Genomic DNA, 23827 nt, shown 5'->3' on the forward strand with positions numbered 1-23827 from the left:
ATAAAACCAGAGAGTTATTACCACACTAATGTGAGCATTTATTTGGACATAACTGGCGACGAGGACAAAAACAGTGCATTGTTATAAAGAGTGGTCTACCTCCCACTAAGAAAGTAGCTGTTACGGCTCCTCAGAAAGGTTCAGACGTTTCTTCTATTCCCATGTGTAATGAACCATCCAACTCCCAGGATTATTTGTGCTCCTGATTGAAGTGTGAACTCTCCAGGACAGTCTCTAAAGAAAGTTGTGAACTGTGACAGTGTTGAAACTGAAGCTGAGAAGTTATCATCTCCTACTCCTGTTATTAGTCCCAGCTTACCCATTGCTAACCCTACTAGAAAATATCCTTAACGGTCAAGCAAAAGCTCCAAATCATTTGGACTTGTAGATAGTTATGAGTGTAGTGCTTTTCATTACGGTTCTAGCATTGACATAATCCATGTTTCCTGCATATTATCAGGAGAGTGCTATGGTTATTTTTTTAATCACGTTATTGTAAGATGTAGTTGCTGAATTTCTTTACATAATATTTGTTAGCTGTTAACCAGACTTATTCTTAGAAATCATTACTTTCACCTTGTAATTCTGAGAGGAGAAAGTGATATGTATGGTACGAGCATATTATTAACTGAACACTAGATGGCCCCCTGATGAAAGTAAGGACTTTCTTTAGAAATTAGGAAAGAAAGAGTAGCAATGTTAATAAAATACATTATTATTGCAGTAGAAAGAAGGGATTTTAGTAAGGGTGATCAGAAAGTGGAAACACTATGAGTAGAATTAAGGAACAGCAAAGGATGCAAGACTCTGTTAGGAGTTGTCTATAGACCTCTTGATTGTAGTGATATAGTGGGGGGGGGTGTATAAATACAGAGATCAGGGAAGCATGTAGCAAAAATAATGTGGTTATAATGGGAGATTTTAATTTTCATATAGACTGGGAGAAGCAGAAAAGCTCAGTAGTAATGGCAATGAATTTCTAGAATGTATTCGGGACAGCTTTCTAGAACAATATGTTTTAAAACCAACATGGGAACAGGCCATACTAGACTTAGTAATGAGTAACGAACTTAGTTAACAATCTGACAGTGAGGCAGCATTTTGCAAATAGTGACACAAAATGATTGAATTTGATATTAGATTTGAGAGGGAAAGGGAGAATCATAAACCAGGGTTTTAAATTTAAGTAAAGCAAACTTTGAAGGGATGAGAAATAAATTGACTGCAGTAATCTGGGCTGAACCGTTAATCTGTAAACCTACAAGCAAATAGCGGGAAGTATTCAAAGTAGTATTTGGTACGATACAAAACCAGTACCTATTCCTAAAAGGTAAAGGCTCCACTTATGTAGTTAAACAACCATGGTCAACAAAAAAGGTAAGAGGGAGTATCAAGCCAAAAGAAAAGGCTTACACAAATGCATGGAAATCCAGCGGACTGGGAGAGCTATAAAAAGCAATAATGGGATACAAAGAAAATAATAAGAGGTGCAAAAAGGGATATAAAAAAACTTGCAAGGGATATCAACGATAACATCAAAAGGTTTTATAAATATATTAAGAGAAAAGGGAATGTGGGTCCATTAAAGTCGGATGCAAGAAAGACTGTAATGGCCAATAATGGCAGACTTGTTAAATGAGTACCTTGTATCTGTTTTCACAGTGAAGAAAGAGGGCAAAATATCAATGGTGCAAGGGCATTTAAAAATAAGGCAAGGGAGAAACTTAGTGTAGGTGTAGGCAGAGTGACATAAAAATGCTTTAAAAAGTGTTTCCCAGCTGCAGAAATCTGTATTAAAAATCTCAAGACTGTTCAGTGTCAGGAACTCCACACTTCCACCTGTATCAGTTAATCCTAGCAGCTGCTGCCCCCATAAATCTCAGTCTAAGTTACCCAAAGTGCATTAGCAGTGCAAACCCAGGAAACTCACAGCTGCTATGCCACTGTCGTATGAAATGAGGTCAGTGGGGACTCGGTGGGCGGATCACAGGAAGGCTCAAAAAGCATGATAAAACTTGGGGGAAGCACTTTAAAAGGTGCACAAGTGGCAGAAACAACTTCCAACCAAATTTCCTCGCTAAAAAAGATTTTCTATGCTCTCTCGCTGTCCTGGCCAAGATTTATCCCTCAACCAGCTTTACCAAAAACAGATTAACTGGTCATCTATCTCTTTGCTGTTTATGGGACTTTGGTGTGCACAAATCAGCTGCAATATTTGCCTGCATTTCAAGAGCGACCGCACTTCAAAATTATCTAATTAGCTGTGAAGCACTTTGTGACATCTGAGGACATGAAAGGTGCTATATAATGCAAGTTCTTTCCTTAATATTATGGTCCTTCCATCACTCATTTTCTGAATCTTCCCCAATAGGTCTACACTTCCTAAATACCCAGATAACAAACAAAATATCTTACGATCTTACCTCTCTTTGAAGGCATTCACCAGGATAATCCTCTGGGATTCTACAATCAACCATTGTAACTTTGGCAGATGATCAGCAGAAACCCTGTTAATGTGTCTGTCTGGGTTTATGCCAATCTTCTGCCAAAGTTATTGCAGCCAACTGGGAGAACCCCCGGGGAAATTTCTGGCGATTGTCTTGGGAATAAAATTTAAACCTTTTTCCTTTTCTCCTCCTATAGGTTTTACCCAAGGTGAAGTGAGACCAAGTAGCACCACAGACCCTAGCATATCACAGCACTTTGTGTCAAGCACTTCCCTTGTGTCCAGTACTCGCACAACAACTAGCACTCCGGAATATTTAGGGAGTGATGGTACATTTCTGATAGGAAAGGGCAAGATATCATTGGGACTGTTTATGTAATGGCCAGAAGGTTTCCAATATCAGAGTTGCATAAATGCCTCTTGCTTCTTAGTTCCTTAGCTTCTTTAGGCCACTGCTGCTTTTCCTCTTGCTGATACCTTTGCCCCATTACAAGTTTTAGATCGGTCTTAGGTATTCTTTCAGATACAGCGGTGTTGGTCATTCTCGTAAGTGGTTTGAGCACCTCACTCAGAGATGTGCCCGTACTGCCCAATATATAACCATATATTAGCATAACCCAGGAATGTAACAAGATGACCCCCTTATAATCTGAATTGGACACTATGGCTTTCGCACGTGTGCTTCTCATTCTTTTCGAAGGTTGACTGAAATACTTGGTGAGACAAGGCCCGATACGAATTGTTAAGCTGCTTTATTTCACTGCAAGCAATTAACATTGTAATAGTCAAAGCAAATCCCATTTACTTAGCTCAATCTCACCTCTCTCCCTGAAAAACTAGGGAAAAAATAATAAATCACATGCCTTGTCCCTTTCATGGGATGACTTACTTGTTTTTGACATTAACTTTCTTTCAGATGACTTCTAATTGCAAACATTGACATCTTGCGTTTTTAGCTTCCAAGTTCAGGCTAAGGGGTGTATCTCACAAATTACTGTTAAAACCTCCCCAACCCATGTGCTTTTCCTCTATGTCCCAGCCAGAGGGAGGACGGTGGCAGTTTCCTCCCAGTTAGTGATTCACCAGTAAGCCAGTCAATGAAACCAAGGGGGTTAATTTTAACCTAACCCGACCGTCAGGAAACTGACAAGATTGAATCATGCGCCCAATCAGTGACTTCAATAGAAAGTAAAATCGGGCCGAGTGTAAAATGGACGATTTATCCAATCTTGTCAGTTTCTTGCCGGGTGGGTTCAGTTACAATTACCCCCCAAATACCACTCCTCCTTCCTTAGGATCTGAGTGTAAGGAAAAAATCTTCTGCTGTTCTCAAAATGAATGGGGCCATCTTGCTAATGGGCCTGGGATGAGACATTTGACCCTTAGTGTATAAATTTAAAGTGGACTGTTAGCCATGACATTTCATAAACTGGTTCGTCTGGTTTCAATGCACATCTGTGTTTTCTATAGTTGGTGGCTTTTTTAAAAACCTGTGAGATTCACTTTGGTTTAAAACACAACACTTAAATCTAACTCAATCCTAGAGTCCTTCACATGAAGGGAGAAAAAATGCCAAAAATCCGTAAACATGACACTCCTCATGATGGCATTTGTCCTTCAGATGCTCCTTTGTAAGGCAAAATTTTATAGCATGCAGCATATCACTATGGAGCCTCACCAGACTGTATTTCAGGATACCCCTCAGATTGATCCAGGCGCCTGAAGCATGCATTCAACTAGGGTTGCCAATCCTCCAGGATTATCCTTGAGACTCCAGGAATTAAAGATTAATCTCCTTTAAGCAGGGCTTTGACCCAGCAACAGTGATGGAATGGTGGTATATGTCCAAGTCAAGATGGGGTATGTCTTGGAGGAGAACTTGGAGGTGACAGTGTTTTCATGACATTGCTGCTCGTCCTCAGTGGCTGGAGATGCTGTTAAAAGAAGCTTGTTGAATTGTTGAAGCACATCATTAAATATTACATTCTGCAGCCACCATGCACTGGTGGTGGAGGGGGCAGATAATGCTGGTAATTTTCATCTACACCACTTGGTCAATAAACTGGCGGAGCAGGTTGCATGCCTGTTATGGAACCTGCCCGATTTGCATTTCCAATCCATGGAAATGTAAATCGGGCAGTTACCCCTATTGAGTCCAGTGATCAAGAATGACAGCTCTGTCCTGGATGATGTTGAGCTTCTCGAATGTTGCTGCAGCTGCACCTATCCAAGCGAGTGATGAATATTCCATCACACTTCAAACTTGTGCCTTGCAGATGGTAGAGAATTTTTGAGAAGTCAAGAAGTGAACCTTCTGCTCTGCTCTTGTAGCCATAGCTTTGATATAGGTGATCCAGCTCAGTTTCTGGTCAGTTGTGATTCGCAAGTTGTTGGTGATGGGGGACTTGGCAAATGGGGTGCAGTTGAATGCCAGGGTGAGGTGATTGGGCTTTTTCTTTTTGGAGATGGCATTACTTGGGTCTTATGTGACGCAAATATTACCCATTTGCGAGCCCAAGCACGAATGTTGTCCGGTGGAGTGGGAGGGGGGGGATTTTAATTTAGTGTGAGTTTCCAGCGGGAAATCGCCCCGGCAAGTTAATTTCCCATCTGCCATCGGCAGCAGCAAGCCTGGGCTGGGCCTCATTTAAACACTGCCAGTCCATTTCCTGCCTGGAACAGTCAGGCAAAGGATTCAAACTGGCTGCTGCAGACCAGATGGCCCTTGGCCGTCCGCTGGCTTCCAGGTTAAGTGGTGGGAGGGGCTTTTGGGAGGGAAGTGGGTGGGAAGTCCAAGGCAGAAGAGACCATGACTTTTCTTTGTGGGACCCAGAGGAGCACTCCTTCTCCTAGCCCCACAAAGGAAAGTTTCTGACATCTTTTGGGCCTCTTCGTCTTTCCTGACAGCTGCCAGCCTGCTTTCACCTGGCAGGAAGCTGTCGTGGCTTTCCCCCTTCAGACCTGGGTTAAAATGCGATCAGAATCCTATTGACATTTTAGGACCCCAATTTGCATAAATTCACGAGCCCCCCCCCCCCCAGCCTGCTTTCGGTGGATGCCTCTGCCATCTGCAGAACCCTGCAGGTTAGGATCGCAGGCAGCATGAAAGGGGCGAGTTCCAAGCAGGTCAAGCCTGCTCAATTTTAACTGCCACAGGCCCGGTTTCCACTGGGTAGATAGGGTTACAATCAACTCCCAAGTCTTGCTGCAAGCTGGCATGGACTGCTTCATTATCAGATGAGTTGTGAATGGAGTTCAACGCTGTGGAATCATCAGCGAACAGTCCCAATCCTGACCTTATGTCAGAGGGTAGGTCATTGATGAAGGAGCTGAAGGTGGCTGGACAAAGTGCACAATGAAGGCAGACCCTTGCAACGAGTTGTGAAATTTGTCATGGGACCTAATTAAAATAAATAAGCAATGTAAGTAAAGCTCATGCATACCTATATTGTATTCCTTATTTTGCCCCCTGAAATCACACATCACAAAATGTGGGCCAATGGGAGTTCAATGAACGTGATTGTACACCCAGTTTTAGGGCTGGCATCCACCACCAACAGAGCCGTACAAAATCAGCCCTTGTTACTCAAGGCCCTGAGTTAGTGGGTTTCATAGTGACCATCTCTGGTTTCTCCATATTGTGTGGAGGAAGGACAGTGACTGTTTCATCTCGCCAAATACCAGTAGAAAAATAGTTAAGATTGAAGAAGTTAGGAGTAGGCAGAGAGTCAGGTGGAAATTTTTACACCAGAAAGATAATAGAGTTGTGGGATATATTACTAGGGAAAGTTAGTGGTGTGGACAATATAAACTGGCTCAAAAGCCATCCAGATGCAATTTTGGAGAGGTAGAAGTTGAGATGGGTAGGTGGAGCTAATGCATGTAAAAGGGATAGACACTGAGCTTACAAGCCTTTTTCTGATGTTACAAATTCTTCTGTTCTTGTGCTACAGTACGTAGAAGCTCAGAAGTAGGTGACCCGGTGATCCAACAGGGGCACCTTCAAATTCCTTTTTATTGCTGAGAACTTTTTGTTGCTTTCAATTCACTCTCAACAAATGAGGTCTGACTCTTCAGCACTCTGAGGGCAGATGAAGGATGACAGCAGCCAGAGTGTGAAAAAAAACAGCTTCACATCAAGTAGAGAAAGCACTGGAAAAAAATAAACAAACAGTGAAGGCGGCACGTAGATTGTGAAAATCAGAGCAAAACAAGGGCACCAGCGAGGGCCTGGCAAGAGCAGATGTGCAAATGTGTACACAGGATTCAGGAGCAAGAGCTTCCTCAGTCTTTCATTATTAGGAATTCTGTTGATCTTTGCACAGAAGGGCAAGGACACGGATCAATGTAGAGTGGGGCACATTAAGGCTTCAATTGATCACTACACAGGGATGCAGGTTTTAATGTAGTTCACATTATTCACTGAGCAGATAAACAGGCATGGGAATTTCTGGCTGTATTTTATACTGGGTATCGGTGTAGATTGTATCTCGAAGTGCCACAACACAATTTTGCACCACTGATGCTCAGAATGTCATCTAACTCTCAGTGCTTCCTGGAGCGTGCAATGCACAGCACCAAAGCACCGCAGGATTTTCAATTAGTGCAGATGGAGTTGTGCACCAAAATAAACTGCCCGAAACATTCCAATTGTCAGCACTAACATTCCTCGCCTCAAGGTGCACCAAACTCACAAAAATAATTTTTAAAAAGTTGCAGGGCTGAGTGCGAGAAGGGGGGCGATGACTGAGGAATGGTGTGTGAGAGCGGCTGAGAGAGATAGAGAGCTGAATTTTATTGGGAGTGACTAGTGCAGGGAAGGTGAAGGGGCAAAGGACAGTTGAGGATGACAGAGGGGGTCTGTGTGCGTGAGGAGAGCTAAGTGGAAGGGGTCAGTATGAGAGAACTACGTAAGTGGGGAGCCGAGCTTGCAAGTTCTTTCTTTGTTGTCAGGGAAGCAAACCGTATTCGGGGGAGTGGGTGAAAGCGAAGGGGTGACTAAGTATGAAAGATCAGTGAGGGGGGAGCTGAGTGTGAGCAGTAGAACTGAGTGTGAAGGAGGAGCTGTTTGTGTGAGACCCATGTGAGAGTGGGTCTGTGCTGGGGTGGTAAGTGTGAAGGGTGGTCATGGATAAGAGATCACGTGAGGGGGGCTGAGTGTGAAAAGAGCTGAGTGTGAAGATGCTGAGTGAGACGACTATATAGATGAGGGCACTGTCTTTAGGGGGTGCTGAGTATGAGAGCAATGTCTGAGGAGGAGCAGAATGTGAAAATAGCTGAATATGAAAAGGCGGGTGTCTGAGGAGGGCAGTTGTGGCTATCCGGGAGCTGAGAGAGGGTGGGCTTTTTTGTGAGAAAAAATGTTTAATTCATGGACAGAATATTATATTGCTATGCAAAATCATTTGGCTCATTCTAAATATAAAATGGTAACAGTAACATCTGGCAGTAATGACCGATATCTGTTTAACTGTCAAGGATCCTGTCCATTGATTAGGAATGGCTCTAAAACTATTCTTATTTCACAAGAGATCAGCATGATGCTCTAGTTTCTTATCATACTTTAATTTTGCTACATTTGATGTGGCACATTTCAATAAAGAATTTAGGCCAGCTAAGATGCCCTCCAGTCACTGTGAAAGCTAGAGACTTGAGGCATTAGCATTATCCAGATGCTCCTCCGGTGGCCTATGGTTAAGGGCATGGCTCTGTGCAATATGGTCTACCCAGACCAGAAGGTCTCCCATACAATCCCCAAGCTGTGCTAAGTTAAGTGATTCCAACCAGGTATGGTTAGAGCAACACTGCAACTGAACCCACTGCCCTGCTCTAGGCAGTGGATAAAACAGCCAGGGTTCCCAAAACTGATCACTATCCAGTGATACGTGCTAGAAAGCGTACATGTGTGACCATCAGGTGACAACAGATGCAGACTTAGCTGTGATGTCCTTCACTGTTGAACAGCCTGTCAGCATTCACTGTTTTGGCTGATACATGAAAAATGGCCACTTAGGCGAGGAATTAGAACTGTGACCAGCACCCAGATAACCGTATTCCAGCAAGAGTTAGCAACTTTGGGATAGATGAGGAAATCCAGTCCTTGGAACCCATGCACTCTCCATTAAGGCTGCTATGACTCTAGAGCTTTCCTGTTTATTTCTTATGATCTGAAAGAATTGGGATCCTGCGTTAAAGGAAGGTGTAAATCAGTCTGTCTGTAAAATCAATGCTCTTCAGGCATCTTAAGGGAGCAAATACCTATTCACAGTACTCCTTAAAGTTAACTTTCAGAATGGATATTAAATTATTTTACACAGTCAAAAATCTATTAGGAAAGTGCAGCGTAACAAATTTCATTCCCCAAACGAGCGGGAGCCTGTTAGTTCTCTGTTCTTGGTTAAGCGAGTGATCAAACACATTTGAATTCTGTATTGAATGGACTGTACCCAGGGAAAATGAATTCAATGAAGTATATGGATCACTCTCATGTACCTCATGCCTGCCTAAAATCACTTTTAAATCAAGAAGCCCAGTTGCAGCGCTAAGGTCCAAAGAGCATGATGTCATCAAGGTTAAAATAAGCAGGAAAAAATTAGGTAAATCATGAAACAATAGCTAGATAACATCAAGCTTTCCTTATACCTTCTTCAGGAGGTTTTCGAAGAATTTCCTCATACATGGAAGCATTATTCACCTCTTGGACAGACTTGGGTTTATTTATATAGAGAGAGTTATTGCCAGGAAAAGAAGGGTTTGGCATAAAAGTGTAAGCCAAGCTTCTTGGAGAAAACTTTAGCAACGAAAGAGATTTGGGAGTCCATTGAGGTCAGTGTGGCCAGTGTGGTAGAGGAGGGAGCATGATGGCAGATCACACTAGTTTCTAAGGCAGAGGAGAGCACCTCATCTCCCAGACCATCAGTGAGCAATAGGAAGAGGATAAGAGGTGAAAACGATAGATAAGTTGTAAACAAATTGTTCTAGTTGTTATATAAAGATGAATTAATTGGATGCCCAATGACTCAGTGGATGAATGCACTACCTATTGTGTTACTAAGTCATACCGACCAGGAAGGATAGGCATGAGTATATCTTAACTGAGGCTGTGTGCGTAGTCAGTCTCAGACTAGTGGGTTTCCCTGAGTATTCTTTTAAGGTGCATTTATACTGCACACAGTGAACCGAGAGCAAATTACTCTTGAGTTTTCTGCACATTTACAGTGCCGATTTACACTGGGTTTTCCAAATCCGTTCTCATTTCCCTTTACTAAAAAAATTCTACATCATGATGTTACAAGCCTGCCTGCAATAGGAAAGATGAGTTTGGATCCTGAAGTGCTGAAGATCTTGTTTACATTGTAGTCAGGGTCTATAATTCAGGTTTGAAATCTCCAGCTGCTAGGTCGGTGAGGGGGAAGTTAATTTTCCAGTTCCAAGTTCAATCAGGAGTCAGATCATTTATCTGATGCTGTGTTTGCATTCCAGCTTTAGTTTCACTGTGAGGCTAAAATTGGTGTGTAAATGTACCCCAAGAATAGGTGGCAGTAAATAATAATGACAAATCAAATTCACAAATTAACTTAAAAAAGCACCGCGTAGAACTAAATCAGATTGAGCACGAATCCCAGGTTCAATCTACAGTTTGTGCTAAGCTAACAGATCACAGTCAAGGTCACGGTGGGGGTACTAAAATTGGCCTAAGTGTCCCTGGGCCAGGGAGAGCAAAATCAGCCAGGATTCCTGCTCCTAATTCATACCCAGTGACTGCTGATGAAAATGCACCTGTTGGGTAACGACAGCATCTGGTTCAGCATCAGGACTGCCAACACTCACTGTTAAGGAACATATGAAGAGTAACCAGTTGGGCAAAATACTAGGGGTGGCAGTTGCCAATGAACCATATGTTACAAATATTAAAGCTGTAAAAGAGCGCAGTTTGTGACTGACGAGGATGTTCTACAGTATTCTAGAGGCTGATGAGTGTTATATGTAACAGAAAATATCTTCCCTTCCAAAGAATATCCATCACTTAAAGGGTTAATATAAAATAGATATTAAAAACATTGGGCTCAAATTCTGCCTTTAAGGAGAAACAGAAGAATGCCACCTCTCTGTAATTAATTTCCCACTAGCAAAATCACAGGAAAACAATTTTGAAACATGCAATTTCTGAGAATGCAAATTTGTTACCGGGTAATTATGGAAAAACGCTGGTTTCTTCCCGTTTCCATTAAAAGAGGCATTTTGAGTCCATTAATTTTCATTTTAATTATTCACACTAAGTATCACCATGAGCAGAAGCCAGGGCCGGAACTTGTGTCAGGACCCGAACTTGTGCCCAGATCCCAGAGACCAAAGAAAAAGCAAATTGTCAGGCTGGTACCATCACGTGTCTATCCAATAGCTGAGATTATCCTCCGCTGTGTCCGCACAGCATTGCCAATCTTCTGCTTTCCTCTCTCTTGTCCAGTGGAGTCATTTCAAATTTCACGACTCACCGAGAGGTCAAAACAGCAAATGCAGCAAAGGATTTAACAAAATTGTCAAAGAAAATCTGGTGAAACCATGGCAAGGCAATTAAGACAGCTGTGGTGGGCACTGTGGATTACAGAACCAACCTGTTCGCACCCACAATCTCAAGAACCCTGAGCTCTTGATCTTGGACTGGTCATTCAGATGAATGAAACAGAGGTTGTAATTTGTGTCAGGCAGCAGGTTAGTGACTATGCACTGAAGTCATGATGTGGAGATGCCGGTGATGGACTGGGGTTGACAATTGTAAACAATTTTACAACACCAAGTTATAGTCCAGCAATTTTATTTTAAATTCACAAGCTTTCGGAGGCTACCTCCTTCGTCAGGTGAACGATGTGAAAATGAAATCCTCGAGATGAAATCGCATTTATAATTCACAGAACAATGCTTGGTGAGTACAGACAGTTTTTTCAACTGCCCGTTGCCAAGGCAATCAGTGTGCAGACAGACAGGTGTTACCTGCCAGGTCTCACAGAATATACAAATCACCAAAAAAAAAACAACAAACAAAAAAAAAAGAGATAGAGAGGTAGAAACATAGAAAAGACAGCAACTGACCCGTTATATTAAAAACAGATAACATTTGTTCGCTGGTGGGGTAACGTGTAGCGTGACATGAACCCAAGATCCCGGTTGAGGCCGTCCTCATGGGTGCGGAACTTGGCTATCAATTTCTGCTCGACGATTTTGCGTTGTCGTGTGTCTCGAAGGCCGCCTTCGGGTAAGTGTTCTCCAAGGCGGCCTTCGAGACACACGACAACGCAAAATCGTCGAGCAGAAATTGATAGCCAAGTTCCGCACCCATGAGGACGGCCTCAACCGGGATCTTGGGTTCATGTCACGCTACACGTTACCCCACCAGCGAACAAATGTTATCTGTTTTTAATATAACGGGTCAGTTGCTGTCTTTTCTATGTTTCTACCTCTCTATCTCTGTTTTTTTTTGTTTGTTGTTTTTTTTTTGGTGATTTGTATATTCTGTGAGACCTGGCAGGTAACACCTGTCTGTCTGCACACTGATTGCCTTGGCAACGGGCAGTTGAAAAAACTGTCTGTACTCACCAAGCATTGTTCTGTGAATTATAAATGCGATTTCATCTCGAGGATTTCATTTTCACATCATTCACCTGACGAAGGAGGTAGCCTCCGAAAGCTTGTGAATTTAAAATAAAATTGCTGGACTATAACTTGGTGTTGTAAAATTGTTTACAATTATGCACTGAACATTAGTTTCCACAAAGCAAATTTCAAACACAACCTTAGAGCAATTAAAAACTGGGATGTGGCTAGCAGTGTTCAGTATAAATACAAAACTGCAGTAAACATTGAAGTTTGATATTTTCTGACATGCATACCTTAATATATTAGACATCGCATGCTCTCTACATATAGCGGTGCACATTACTGGCTGGACATATTTCAAAAGCATGTTTAAAATAACACAAAACACAAATTCAAATTGTTCAAATACACCAAATCAGTTAACTCTTTGGAATTCCTTCATCTGTACGGTAGAGTCCTAGCTCTCCTAAGTTTTTTATATAAAGGGGAAATATTGTCCCTTTGAAATGAACAGAAAAGATCCTGAACAACTCAAATTAGTGAATCCTCAAATAAACAAACAATAATTAGTAGAGGGAAAAAAGACCTTATGTTTTCCTTTTGTGAAATCAATATTCAGCAAGACAACAGCAATCGTAATACATCAAATATTGTAGAAATACAACAATTCTATAGAGATAAACTAAATACTAAAATAAATATTATTTAGGGCTCAAATTCTCAGAATGACAGTTTCTCTCTGTAATTAATGTCCCATTAACAAAATCACAGGAAAACAATCTATTAACATAGAGACATGGTTAAAGCTACATAGTCGGTAAGGGAAGAATTGCTCTGATCACTATAAGTAGCAACATCGTAAATGCATTAAAAAATGTTTTTGATATCACTGAACATAATGGCCAATGCAATTCTTTCCCAGTATGAGCTGTTCAGAAAGCTCCATGTATGAGCTGAGTGGGGCACCTGCTGAAGCAATAATATTTTCTCCCAACAAGGCTGTTTCACATCAAACATTACTCTGATTTCAAGTGGGAATTGGTGCAGTCTCTCTAAAGACACCATTTGACTCCTTCAACATGGGCACAATTAGCCTCATAGTCACACACAACCTTCAAGTGTAATATAAAAAGGTATCTAAATAGTGCACTCCTTTAGCCCTGATCCTTACCTTCAGTTTTTCCCCAATTCCAGGGACCAGTACACAATTTTATAGACAGTCTTTTACACTAATTGATTTGATTGACTGCTGTTGGGCCCATCGTCATCATCCCATGCCCCGATTCTGTACACAAAGCCCCTGCAGTGTTGGCATCTTTTTTAGTCCACATGTGCTCTCTTACTGCAAAGATTATTCTGCTCAAGATGGCTGTATGCACACAAATCTGACATGTTTGTTCTCTTTGCAAAGAAAAGCTTGTTTTGGACACATGTACCTTTGAAGCCCATGTTCGCCTCTGCCACTATAGAATTACTTTTGTCTCACCAGCTATGACAGGTGTAGAATTCGCAAGCTTGTTTAAAGGAATTTTTGGCAATTCCCACTTCGCTTTCACACAAGCTGACTGGCATCCTCAGGGCTGTCATAGGTAGGGTAGAAATACTGTACCCAAATAAATTTTCAAATGAAACCACAGTAACAAATATTTTCAACCAAAAGGAAATTGCATGCCAGAGAGACAGAGAGACAGACAAAGAGGGAGTGTCCATTTACAGAAGTACTGACAAGAGTGCACTCAGAATATAAAGGTCTAGATTTTGCATTGGGACTACTTGGCACAGCAGAATGTGGCAGAAATTTTTTATCAAACCGCTCCATTAGCTCCACATTGGTCTCCAACACTTCTCGGATTTCCCACGGGGGGTACAGAGTGTGTCTGCTGAAATTATGGGTGGGCATATTCAAACAATATGTAAATGATGGAAATATGTCATCTAACAAATTGCCCATACTTTACGCTACAGCAATGTTGAATGCAAGGGATTGACTGCAAGGGCATAGGAACAGCTTAATACAACAAAAACAGCAACTTGTATTTATATAACACCTTTAACATAGAAAAATGTCCCAAGGCGCTTCATTGAGGCATAATAAGACAAAAATGGACACTGAGACAGGAAGGAGATAGTAACAGAGGTGCCAAAAGCTTAATTTCAGAGGTGGGTTCTAAAGAGGGCTTTAAAGGAGGGGAGAGAAGTGGAGAGGTAGAGGGATTTAAGGAGGGAATTCTAGAGTGCTGCGTCTTGACAGCTGAAGGCATGGCTGATAATGGTGGAGCGAAGGGAGGGGAGATTGCACAAAAAGCCAGAGTGAGAGGGATGGAGAGCTCAGTGGGTAGGGGGTTGTATGACGGGAGGAGGCTATCCAGAAATAAGGAAGGGGTAGGCCATGAAGGGATTTAAACACAAGGATCAGAATTTTAAATCTGAAGCACTGGGGGACTGGGAGCCAACATAGGTCAGCGATAGGATACGAGAAACAAAGTTTTGGATGAGCTGAAGTTTATAGAGGGTGGAGAACGGGAGGCCGGTTAGGAGAACATTGTGATAGTGGAGTTTGGAGGTGACAGAGGTGTGGATGATACGGCAACAACAACAAAAATGTAGAACATCCCAAGGAACGTCACAGAAGTATCAGCTGACAAAACTCAACACTGAGCCAAAGGAGGAGAAATTAGGAGGGGTGACTAAAAGCTTGGTCAGAGGCGAATTTTAAGGAGGGTCTTTCAAAATAAGAGGAAGGTAGAGAGGCGGAGAAGTTTAGGGAGGGGATTCCAGAGCGTGGAGCCTAGACGGCCACCAATGGCGGGGTGAAGGGAGTGGGGGATGCACAAGAGGCCAGAGTTGGATGAACACAAGGTTCTCAGAGGGTTGTAGGGCTGGATAATGTTAGAGATAAGGAGGAGCAATGAAATGACGGGATTTGAACACAAGGATGAGAATTTTCAATTCAAGATGTTGATCAAAAAGGCCACTTGTCACACTATGCTAAGCCAGGCCTCAGAAACCTGCCACAGTCAATCTCTGCCACCATCAGGCTGGAAAACTATCCAAGGTCAGAGGTGCCTCTTTGTAGCAGGCTAAAGTCCCACCACACTATATTTCCACTGGTATATTGACCGAGCAGAAGTTTTAGGCTATGTGGTATTTATTACAAACTTCCGTATTACTAATTCTGTTATTGCAACCTATTACAAATCAATATGATAATCTTCCTCGTTATTACAAACATCTTTATTAGGCATTCTCGTTATTAAACTCATTACAAGTCTCTCATTACTACAAGCTCTCATTATTACAAACTTTTGTTATTACAAGCCCCTCATTATTAAAACTAGCTATTATAAGCCCCATATTATATTATCTCCATTGTTATAACCCTCTCCTTACAATAGACGTCCCCTGGTCGTGGCTCTTGAATAATCACACTCAATCGTGGAGCTCAGACCCTGAGAATTAGAAGTACTTTCATTCTCCCCATGAATTTGTTGAACACAGTTCCACTATATACGGTAACTTTAAAAGAATGCTTTCAAACAGCAACACAAATTGTACAGCAATTAACAAGTCAGATTAGCTTAAATGTCCAAAGCAGCTAGCAGTGCAATTAAACGAGGGCCAAGGGAGAGCACTGTAAATGCTAGGGGACACAGGAGGGTACTGCACATACCAGTACCAGAAGGGGCACCAGATGGGTATAGAGGGATATGGGCCAAGTGCAGGCAATTGGGACTAGCTTAGTGGTATAAACTGGGCAACATGGACATGTTGGGCCGAAGGGCCTGTTTCCATGTTGTAAACTTCTATGATTCTATGATTCTATGCAACTACTAGGGTGGCAGGGAGATACTGCAAATACAACAACAACTACTACTACTAGCATTTATATAGCACCTTTAACATAGTAAAACATCTCAAGGTGCTTCACAAGAGCGTTTTCAAACAAAATTTGACACCGAGCCACATAAGGAGATATTAGGACAGATGATCAAAAGCTTGGACAAAGAGGTAGGTTTTGAGGGGCATCTTAAAGGAGGAGGGAGAAATAGCGAGGCAGAGGGGTTTAGGGAGGGAATTCCAGAGCTTAGGGCCTAGGCAGCTGAAGGCATGGCCGTCAATGGTGGAGTGATTAAAATCGGGGATGCGCAAGAGGCAAGAATTGGAGAAGCGCAGAGATCGCGAAGGGTTATAAGGCTGGAGGAGGATACAGAGATAGGGAGAGGCCGTGGAGGGATTTGAAAACAAGGATGAGAATTTTAAAATCGAGGCATTCTTGGACCAGGAGCCAATGTAGATCAGCCAGCACAGGTATGATGGGTAAAAGGGACTTGGTGCGAGTTAGGATACGGACAGCAGAGTTTTGGATGAGCTCAAGTTTATGGAGGGTGGAAGATGGGAGGCCGGCCAGGAGACCATTGGAATACTCGAGTCCAGAGGTAACAAAGACATGGATGAGGGTTTCAGCAGCAGATGAGTTGAGGCAGGGGCGGAGATGGGCGATGTTACGGAGGTGGAAGTAGGCGGTCTTGGTGATGGAGCAGGTATGTGGTCGGAAGCTCATCTCAGGGTCAAATTGGACGCCAAGGTTGCGAACGGTCTGGTTCAGCCTCAGACAGTTGCCAAGGAGAAGGATGAAGTGGATAGTTAGGGAACAGAGTTTGTGGCGGGGACCAAAGACAATGGGCCCAAAGTTAGCAGGGCTGCGGGTTCTTGGTGGGGGGGCTATCGGGCGCGTGGGTAACGCGCCCGGTGAAATTAGTCAGCGCCCCGCGCGATTGTAGCATACAATCCACTAATTGGATCCATTTACCTGCTCCTCCGGGTTCCCCACTGCTGATCTACGCGTTGGGCGGACTGCGCATGCGCAGTATTCTCTGTCAGCTGGAGGAGCTCTATTTAAAGGGGCAGTCCTCCACTGACAGATGCTGCAACAAACAGAAAAAATCACAGCATGGAGCAGCCCAGGGGGAAGGCTGCTCCCAGTTTAATGATGCCTCATTCCAGGTATCAATACATGGGGTGAGGAGGAGGGGGAGGACAGAGATCTTCCTCCCGGCGGGCGGGAGGAAGCGGCCTGCCTCTGCCACCAGGAAGGCCTGGCTCGAGGTGGCAGAGGAGGTCACCAGCACTACCAACATATCGCCCACCTGCATACAGTGCAGGAGGCGCTCCAATGACCTCAGTAGGTCAGCCAAAGTGAGTACACTTACTCATTCCCCTACACTCCGTCTGCCACATCACCGCCCCCAACCCACATCTCCTTCTGCACTGCCAACACTACTCTGTCACATCACCCCTCATACCCACTCAAACCTCATCCTCATCGTACCTGCATCTACTCACCTCGCCAGTACTCATCCCGCCACTACCACTCAACCCAATCCTCATACAATCTCATGGCTCTATCTCATACTCACCCTCTCGTGCATCTCTTTCACGGCCAGCCTCACTCAACCTGCCACTACCTGTGCTGCAGCCACAGGGCATGCATTACATATGTGCAGTAGGCAGCGTAAGGCAAACGTGTCGTGAGCATGAAAGGGATGCACAAGGGTGTTTGAGGGTTTGTCATGGTTGTTACTTATATTGAATTTCTGACCAACTCACATTACATATTATATTGGCACCACTACTGCCATGTCTTCACGAATCTTGTCTGGTCTGTGCAATAATGCCCTTTCCTGAGGATCACTATGAAGACCCACAACTGATGCCACCCATTGTGTCACTGCAGAGTGGGTGTAGGTGTATTTGCAGGGCTCTTTTATGCAGACAGCTGAGAGACGTCGGCGATGTCCCCAGTTGCACCCTGGAAGGATGCGGAGGAGAGGTTGTTGAGGGCAGTGGTGACTTTGACAGCGACAGGTAAGAAGATCGTGCTTGGGCCTGCCACGAGTAGCTTAGCACGAAGGAGGCTGCAGATGTCCACGACTACATGTCGAGTGACTCTGAGCCTCCGTGTGCACTGCTGCTCAGAGAGGTCCAGGAAGCTGAGCCTCAGTCTGTGGACCCTGTGGCGAGGGTAGTGCCCTCTGCGACGCATCTCTCTCTACGGTAGCCCTCCCTCCTGCTGTGCAGGTGGATGTGTCATAGCACTCTGTTGTAGAGCTCCACGTGTCAGAGGTGGGCGGCATGGATGGCGAGGCTGGTGATGCTGTTCGCCCTCCAAGGAGGTCATGACTGCAGCTACGGCGGACCCCATCCGGAAGATGTACATCAAGGTAGGTACATGTGTCTGGACACCGGGGTAAGTGTGCAAGTTGGTGACTTTGATTGTCAGGAGGAGGGTGGTGGAGGCCAAACTTTATCCCAAGTGACGGAGTGGCCTCCTGCAATGAGTGAGGGTCTCCCCCCCCCACCTATCAAATGGACCTTTGCAGCTGCCACAGGCTGATGGCTGCAACAGGTCCATTTGAACTGGGAGTGTTTCCCCCAGTGTGGGAAACAGTCCCAGGTTGCTCTAAAATCCCACCCCTCCTCACATAATCCCTTAATCAGGTCAGTTAATGACCTGAACAAGCCAAATAAATACTTTCAAGTGGCATCCCGCTGGCTTTAATTGCCTGCGGGATTCCCACCAGCGGGGGCTGCGCGCGCACGCCAGCGTGTCAGCGGGGAACCCGGAAGTGCGCGGGTTCGAGGCGGGCTCCGGTCCCGCTCCGGGATTTCACGATTTTCGGGGCCCCCCCGCCAGGAACACACCCAATAGCGGGTGCTAAAATGCTGCCCAATGGCTTCGGTCTTCCCAATATTTAGTTGGGGAGGAAATTTTTGCTCATCCAGTACTGGATGTCGGACAACAGTGTGACAGATGAAAGACAATGGAGGGGTTGGGGAGAGGGGTACTGAGAAGGGCACTGGGAATACCAAGGCATTGGGGAGTACTGCAAGAACCAAAGGGGAATGGGAGCACTGAGAATACCGGGAGCATGGAGAAGTGCTGAAAATATCATGGGCAGGGTGGGGAGGCACTGTGAGTACTGGGGGAAGGAGAGACTATAGACGGAGGTAGGAGCAGTCATTTATTTAAATCTGGTTCAAACAGGATTTACTTTGTCCAATTAAAAACAAAATCTGACTAACACCTCAGAACAATGTCTGACACCTGCTAACACCATGAGACTGATGTTCCTCTGAATGTAATAAATATTTAAAAATAAACACACACTGAATTTTTTATTAACATATATCTAATGAGTAATGGTAATTAAATAATTAGACTAGATTACTACAACTAACCAAAATAATCTGCGGCACATCTTCTATTTCTTAGAGAGAAGTTCTGATAAAAATTTCTGTCAGGCTCCTTTATTGAGCCAAGACAAGAGATGCAAACTAAGCATCTCAGTTTTACTGATATGAGAGCTGTATATCATCAGCAATTTGCAAAATCCCTATGCCTTATTTTCTCCCCAATTCCCCATTTAGCTCCCCTAAAGTACTGCCCCTTGCTGGAGAATGGATCCACGGACAATGTCAGCTATCTGAAACCTCACCCATGTGACCATTTTTCATGTGTGAACCTGGAAAGTAAAGCCCCGATATTTACGGGGAGGGAGCGGTGGCGCGTCAGCGGCCGGGAAACCTAGAAATATCAGGAAGGCGGAAGACTTGCCGAATTTAACGGAAGGTCCTCCTTAGAATTTTTTAAATCCATTTCACGCCTGGCAGCCAGCCAGACGTAGTGGCTGGGTGGCTATTGGGCGGGAAAGCCTGCTGTACAAGGCCGTAGCTGCGGACTGCTGGGGACGGTCCCTGGCAATCAAGAAGATCGGGAGTCAGAGTGGGGGGGCGGGGGACTTGGAGCGTGGCAGCGAAGCGGGAGGGAGGGAGAGATCACGGGGGGTGATATAGATCGCGGGGGGAGAGATATCGGGGGGGAGATAGAGATGAAGCGGAGGTCGCGGGGGCGAGAGGCGGAGGTCGCGGGGGCGAGAGGCGGAGGTCGCGGGGGCGAGAGGCGGAGGTCGCGGGGGCGAGAGGCGGAGGTCGCGGGGGAGGTCGGCAAGTCGCGGAGATGGATGGAAAGCTCGCAACAGAAGATTTTGCTTGAGTGCGGGGGGATGCATTCCTGCTCCTCTTGGCCCACAAGCAGTGCTTTAAAAAGCACTTACCTGCTGTATTCGGCAGTTCTCACCTCCCTTAAGCTGCCAGGCTTCCCAATTCCTGGGAAACACGGCCCACAGACGTTAAATTTAAATGGCTGCCAAAATAACAGGAATACAGCCTCATTTGAATATTATAATTATGGACCCGCCTCTCCAGAGCTGGTTACTAGGCCAACCCTCAACCCGCCGCAGTAAAACCGGAAGTAAAAATGATTGCGGCAGGTTGGGGTCGGGTTTCACATTTTTAACAATTTAACCTCTCCGACACTCTCCCGCCCGTCATGGGGTGGTTAAATTTACCCCCTAAGTTTCAGTGGGCTATTTGGCTGTAGGGGGTTTCACTGCTGAGCCTGATGGCCACATATATGCTCTTTCCTGCAGAGGTCACTGGATGGCAATCACCATCTTGATCACTGGTTGATTTCCCCTCCCTAGCCCAGAGGAACTGAGGCCAAATCCAACAACCTTATCGTCACCCTGCCTAAAATCAACCAAATCAACATAGACTAGGGATCAAACCTGGGACTTTCTGGCTTATTCTGATTCAATGCTATACCATGTTTCATTTTCTTAAAAGATATATAATTTTCTAATGTTAATTTGTTATTAACATTTACTGCCACCTATTCTAAAAAGAATATCAGAGAAACCGACTAGTTTCGATCTTACCGCACTCACGGCCCATATCCAGACATACTCATGCCTGTCGCTCTCGTCCTACATGGTGCATGTGAGACTTCTCCTTTTCCAGCAAACTCCAGCAGATTAAAATTCACATAACAGTGGCTGTCACTCACACAGCTGCCTTTCTCAGTGAATACAATTTTCTATGCAGTGCTTGTATTAATATTTCAGCAAGATAACTGCAGACAGAATCTCCTGACAACTGAGTGACATTTGTTGACTAAAGACTTATTCAATTAGCAGAAGCAATTGCATTTTAGGATAGCTCAGGCCCCCCTCCCAAAAGTAAACTGTGCATGGGGAATCCTGGTGTAAACACCAACCAGGCACACACAGCAACAGGAGTAGGACATTCAGCCACACGAGCCTATTCCGCCATTCAATTAGATCATGGCTGATTTGTACCTCAACTCCATTTACTCGACTTTGATCCATATCCCTTGATACCCGTACCTAACAAAAATCTATCAATCTTAGTCTTGAAAATTTCAATTGACCTAGCATTCATAGCCCTTTGGGCGAGCAAGGCCAGATTTCCACTACCCATTTTGTGAAAAAGTGCTTCCCGATTTCACTCCTGAATGCCCTAGCTCTAATTTTAAGATTATGCCCTCTTGTTTTGGATTCCCCCATCAGAGGAAATAGCTTCTCTGTACCTTCCCGATTGAATCCCTTTATCATTTTAAACAGCTCAATTACATCACCTCTCATACTGCAATATTTAAGTAAAGAATATTCACAGAGAACAAAATAGCAATAGGAAACAAAAACATTTGACTACAGGTAAAACTAGGCAGGCAGAATCTCAGGCACTCACGGACAATTTGAACAAACTATTAAAGGACAACACATATATAGGACACATAAACACCAGAAATCCATACATTATTATATATTCAACACATGCACAGCACACACAATATCTTAATTCATATACACAAACACCTACACACCTGTAAACATGCACTTATGTACACACACCTCCATACACTTAGCTTTCATTGTGAGAGCTCTAACAATTCAATTTGGAATCAAAAATCGCTTCAGGATTTGATGTTTAAATGACACGAAATAAAACCTTTACCCGTGAAAGAAATTGGGAGTTGCCGATTTAGGGATTCAAAGCATTTTTCATTTTCAGGGTGAAATCAAATATGCTTCAAACTGAGCATTAGCAAAAGACTTTGTAAACAATACAATTTACAATCAGATGGAGAAGGGTCACTAATTGTCCAGTTGAATTGTCCAGTCTAACTGAATGCCTCATTTCAAAATTTGATTTGAAGGAAGAGAGACAAATCCAGGCTTATATTTTGCAAAAAGTCACCCATTTCAAATTTCAAATTCAAAGCAAGATAGCAATTCTTTAATTTCACAATATATGGAAATGTATAAACCACTACATGATGGGTACGTTTATGTATCTCATGAGGAGAGACAGTGTTTCTTTCAATGGAAGGCATAGAGCAGATTTCAGAAGGGTTTTATGCTATTTTTAAAATTTCTGTTCTCATCCCCCAATGTGCAGTGGGAGGCCCTTCAGTTCTGAAAGGGTTAGTGATTTTGCTGCTCAGATGCAATGCCTGGATGTTTGGTGGTTTCTATTGAATGGGATCTGTTTAAAGCAGCAGGGATTCCAGTTAGAGGCAGCCTACGAGACTCGAATATGAATGGAAAAAAACAGCTCACAAATACCACCCTAAACACTTTAAAGAAAAGAGGGGAAAAATCCTGCATCAATGCATGGGGGGGGGGGCGGGGGGTTGACCAGCACTGAATACAATTACTAGCTGGCTGCACATTAATCATCAAATCACAAACATTGTAAATCATTCAGAGTATGAGCCTGACCAGGGTAAAACCAGAAGAAAGTGGGAGCCCATCAAATCGAACCCAACTCAAGTGGAAATTGCACACAAACAAGGTGATGTAGAGAAATTGAAGAGCATAGCCCAGCTCCTCTGATCGTGGAGCAGAAGGACTGTCAGTTTATTCCATTCCAGCAATCTCATCTTTATTGATCCCCAAGTTTCATTTATCAAATAAAAAACATTTATTATGGTGAAATGTTATTTTGCTTTCAATTTACACACACACACACACTTGGCTAGACTCAATCTCCATGACAACAGCTAGCCTGAAGATTTTTTTCTCTGTTAATCCACAATGATCATACAGTTAATTTATATATTTTTTTAACAAATCATGTAAAACAATTTTACGGGGAATCAAGATAAAAAAAGGATAATACAAAAACAGGACACTCCAAGTAACAAAAAAAATCCCAATTAAGCAGCAGAAAATGCCAAATCTATTTGCATTCAACACCAAACCAGACTTAGCACCAATTGCATAAAAAACACAGTATCACAAGAATAGAAAGATCGTCAACCATCAGCTAGTGGGTTTTTCCCCCTCTTAAATCCTAGAGCGGATTTCTCTCAGATGAACACTTATTTTTCGTTTCAATAATGTGGGATGTTTTTGGTAATTTTTTAAACAGCTAAGAAATGTTGAAATATTTAAAGAGGCAGCAGCAGATATTTGCAAACGGAAAGGGTTCACGCGGACAGGGAGGACGAAAGGCTAAGCTAAATATCAGAACAGATAGAATGACTAGTAAGATCCAGCCGCTCAGTGGTTGCTGGGTCTCCGGTTACCGCTCGCATCACCTCATTCTCCCGTTCCATCCAGGGACTCTTACCTGGGGCTGGGAGGATATCAGGAGCGGGCTGAGGCTATGCAACCCCCCCACTGCTCCATGTCCATGGCCAAGTCCCGGGGCTGATGGTGCGCTTCCTCCGCTCTGATGTGACTGTAGAGTCGGTTCGACCGCTGCTTATCCCTCCGCCGCTGCTCCTTTCACTGCAAGGGTGGGGGGGATGATATGGGGGGGGGTGCACAGGAACGTGCCGCGGACACGAGCAACGCGCGCCCACAGCAACGCGCGACGTGACCTGAATTTGGATCAGCCTGGAAGGAGGGGGAGATGGAG

The 23827-nt window shown here is 43.9% G+C and overlaps 1 protein-coding gene across 1 annotated transcript in view; it reads right to left on the reverse strand.

Annotated features, from left to right (window-relative positions):
• Positions 1-23622, reverse strand: part of nlgn3a (neuroligin 3a) — a 180016-nt gene extending 156394 nt beyond the window's left edge. Inside the window, exon 1 of the mRNA XM_067997060.1 lies at positions 23537-23622. The gene's annotated coding sequence lies outside the window, so the exon portion shown is untranslated. The remainder of the gene's footprint in view (positions 1-23536) is intronic.
• Between the last annotated feature and the right edge of the window lie 205 nt (positions 23623-23827).

Source organism: Heptranchias perlo, chromosome 15 (assembly GCF_035084215.1).
Source record: "Heptranchias perlo isolate sHepPer1 chromosome 15, sHepPer1.hap1, whole genome shotgun sequence".
Lineage (NCBI taxonomy): Eukaryota > Metazoa > Chordata > Chondrichthyes > Hexanchiformes > Hexanchidae > Heptranchias > Heptranchias perlo.